Source organism: Orycteropus afer, unplaced genomic scaffold (genome assembly GCF_000298275.1).
Source record: "Orycteropus afer afer isolate SDZICR_OR568_19922 unplaced genomic scaffold, OryAfe1.0 scaffold00437, whole genome shotgun sequence".
Lineage (NCBI taxonomy): Eukaryota > Metazoa > Chordata > Mammalia > Tubulidentata > Orycteropodidae > Orycteropus > Orycteropus afer.
Window position 1 is genome coordinate 965,593 of NW_006922024.1, and position 3,820 is coordinate 969,412.

The following is a 3,820-nucleotide window of genomic DNA, read 5'->3' on the forward strand; positions in this document are numbered from 1 at the left end:
GCTCTGGCCACTCTTGCTTCCAAGGAGCATTTGGGGTGCGCTCCTTCTAAGAAAGACTTTTTCATCCTTTTGGCAATTCATGCTATTTTCAGTATTCTTCACATCACTATAATTCAAAGGCATCAACTCTTCTTTGGTCTTCCTTATTCATTAATGTGATTAAAAATGTTCTGGCTTGGGTTAGGTGCACCTTAGTCTTCAAAGTGGCATCTTTATTTCTGAATACTTTCAAGAATTCTTTATCAGCAGATTTTTCCAGCACAATATGAGGTCTGATTCCTTGACTGCTGCTTTCATGGGTATTGATTGTGGATTCAAGTAAAATGAAATCCCTGACAATTTCAATCTTTCCTCCATTTATTTTGATGTTGCTTATTTGTCCAGTTGTGAGGATTTTCATTTTTTGAGGTGCAATCCATATTAAAGGCTGGAGTCTTGGAGTCTTCATCAGTAAGTCTTTCAAGTTATCTTCACTTCCAGCAAGCAAGTTTGTTTCATCTGCGTATCACAGGTTGTTAATGTGATCCATTAACAGCTCCAATCCTGATGTTGCATTCTTCTTCATTTAACCCAGGTTCTAGGATTATTTGCTCAGTATACAGATTATATAAGTATGGTGAAAGGATACAACCCTGACATACAGCCTTTCTGAATTTAAACCATGCAGTATTCTCGTGTTCTGTTCAAACAACATCCTCTTGGTCTATGTACAAATTCCTCCTGAGTAACTTTTCTGGAATTCCTATTATTGACAATGTTATCCATATTTTTTTATAATCCACACAGTGAAATGCTTTTGGATATTCAATAAAACAAAGCTAAACATCTTTTAGGCATTCTTTATTTTCAGCCAAGAGCCACCTCATATTAGCAATGATATCCCTTATTCTACAACCTTCTCTGAATACAGCTTGAATTTCTGGAAGTTCCCTATCAATATATTGCTCCAAATGTCTTTGAGTACCTTCAGCAAAATTTTACTTGTGTGCTATATTAATGATATTTATCAATTATTTCCACATTCTCTTATATCCTTCTTCTTTGAAATGGGCACAAATATCAATCTCTTATAGGCAGTTGTCAGCTGTCTTTCAAATTTCTTGGCATAAACAAATAATTGTCTCCAATGGCATCCATTTTTTTGAAACATCTCAGTGGGTATTTTGTCAATTCCTGGAGCCTTGCTTTTCACCAATTCCTTCAGTGCATCTTGAACATCTTCTTTCAATATCATTAGTTCTTGACCATATGCTACCTCCTGAAACAGTTGAACATTTACCAAGTAGTTTTGGTATAATAACTTCGTGTATCCTTCTATCTTCTTTTGATGCTTCCTGCATCATTCAATATTCTGCTCACAGAATCTTTCAATATTACAATTCAAGGGTGGAATTTTACTTCAGTTCTTTCAGCTTGAGAAATGCTGAGTGTATTTTTCCTTTAGGAAATAACCGAACTTCAGATCTTTGTTCATTGCATTATAATATTTTACTGTGTCTTCTCAAGCTGCTCTTTAGAATCTTCTGTCAGCTTTTTTTATCTTGTCATTTCTTCCATTCACTTTAACTATTCTGCATTCAAGACCAATTTTCAGGGTCTCTTTTGACATCCATTTTGGTCTTTTTTTCCTTCCCTGTCTTTTTAGTGCTTTTTTTGCTTTCTTCCTACATGATGTTATTCATATCATCCCACAACTTGTCAGGTTTTTGGTCATTGGTGTTCAATGCATTTGATATATTCTTCAGATGGTCTCTAAATTCAGGTGTGATATAATCAACATCGTATTTTGGCTCTCCTCTACTTGTTTTAATTTTCTTCACTTTCAACTTGAACTTGCATATGAGCAATTGTCTGTCCCACAGTCAATTCCTGGCCTTGTTCTGACTAATGATCCTGAGATTCTCTATTGCCTTTTTCCATAAATGTAGTTGATCTGATCCCTATGTATTTCATTTGGTCAGGCCCAAATTTATAGTCACTGTTTATGGCCATTTATGTTGTTGAAAAAAGGTATTGAATAAGTAATTCGGTCTCGCAAAATTCTAGCATGCAATCTCCTGTGTCATTTCTATCATAAAGGACATATTTTTTAGCATTGATTCTTCTTTGTTTCCAACTTTCATATTCTAATCGCCAGTGGTCACCAATATGTCTTGGTTGCATATTTGGCCAATTTCAGACTTCAAAAGTTGGTAAAAATCTTTAATATCTTCATCTTTGTCTTTAGGGGGTGGTGTGTAAATTTGCATTATAGTACTATTATTAACTGGTATTCCTTGTAGGCCTTTAGATATTATCCTATTACTGACAGCATTGTACTTCAGGAGAGATCTCAAAATGTTCTTTTTGGTGATGACTGTCACATCATTCCTTTTAATTTTATTATTCCTGGCATAGTGGACCATATGATTGTCTGATTCAAAATGGCTCATACCAGTCCATTTCAGTTCACTAATGGCTAGGATATACATCTTTATGCATTCCATTTCATATTTAACAACTTCCAATTTTCTTAGATTCATACTTCATACATCCCACATTCTTAATGGATATTTGCAGCTGTTTCTTCCCATTTTGAGTTGTGCCCCATCAGCAAATAAAGATCCCAAAAAAGCTTTTTTAGTCCATCAAAACGATTAAGGTCAGCTCTACTTTGGGAACTCTGCTCTTCTCCAGTACTTATTTTGAGTGTCTTCCAACTTGAGGGGCTCATCTTCTGGCACTATATCAGAAAATGTTTCAGGGCTATTCATAAAGTTTTCTAGTAATTTATCAGACAGTGCTTCTCTGCTATTCATAAGCTTTTCACCGGCCATTTTTTTTTTTTTTTTTTTTTTCAGAAGTGGTGGCCTGGTTCTTGTTACCAGTCTATCTTAGTCTGGCAGCTCCACTGAAACCTGTCCACCATGGTTGACCCAGTTGGTATTTGAAATACCAGTGAGATAACCTCCAGTCTCACAGCAAGACACAAGCTACCATAGTATGACAAACTGAGAAACAAGGATGCAATATAATTATTACTGGTATAAATATTTAAAAATTTTTGCTATTCTGAACTTACTCCAGTTTTGAAATATGTGATCCATGCTGTCTTTCACCTCTGGGCCCACTCTGAATAGTACCTCATTTCCTGCGGGGGTGGGGGAAGTGGCATAATGGGTAAGTGATTTGGCTGCTAATCTGGAGGTCCAAGGTTCAAACCTACCAGCTGCTCTCCAGGAGGAAGATGTGGCAATCTATTTCTATAAAGATTTACAGCCTCGGACACTCTATAGGAGTTGCTGTGAGTCAGAATTCAATCAATGGCAGTGGGTTTGTTCTTTGTCTAGTTAATTCCTTCTTATACTGAAAGGTCACTTTCTCTTCCATGCAAGTGATTTTGATACCCTCTCCTGCCCTAACTTTGTAAAGTAGTCATTCGCTATCATCTTTTACTGCATTTATCACAGCCATTTCTCACAGCATTTTTATCATATTTTGTTTTCACTGATTTATTTGTCTTTTCAACTAAACTCTAGGTATTTAAAGACAGTGAACTTAAAATCTTGTTGACTACTGAAACCCCAATTTCTACTATACTAGCTAGCATATACTAAGTATTCAATAAGTACAGAGTGCATATTTTACACTAGAAGTAGATTACATTAAAATTTTATAAAATATGATTGGATCCATGTTTTTGATGCAGAACAGTGTCAATTTTAGAACATTAGAAAGTTGAAGAATTACTTTCAAACTTATCAAGATTAAGTGGATATCTGCAAATAGCCATCAGGGTTTCACTTGTATACACTTATGTATTTGGAGAGAGAGAGAGAGA

The 3,820-nt window shown here is 35.5% G+C and overlaps 1 protein-coding gene across 1 annotated transcript in view; it reads right to left on the minus strand.

Annotated features, from left to right (window-relative positions):
- Positions 1–3,820, minus strand: part of NCAM2 (neural cell adhesion molecule 2) — a 434,855-nt gene that overhangs the window by 421,812 nt on the left and 9,223 nt on the right. The window lies entirely within an intron of this gene.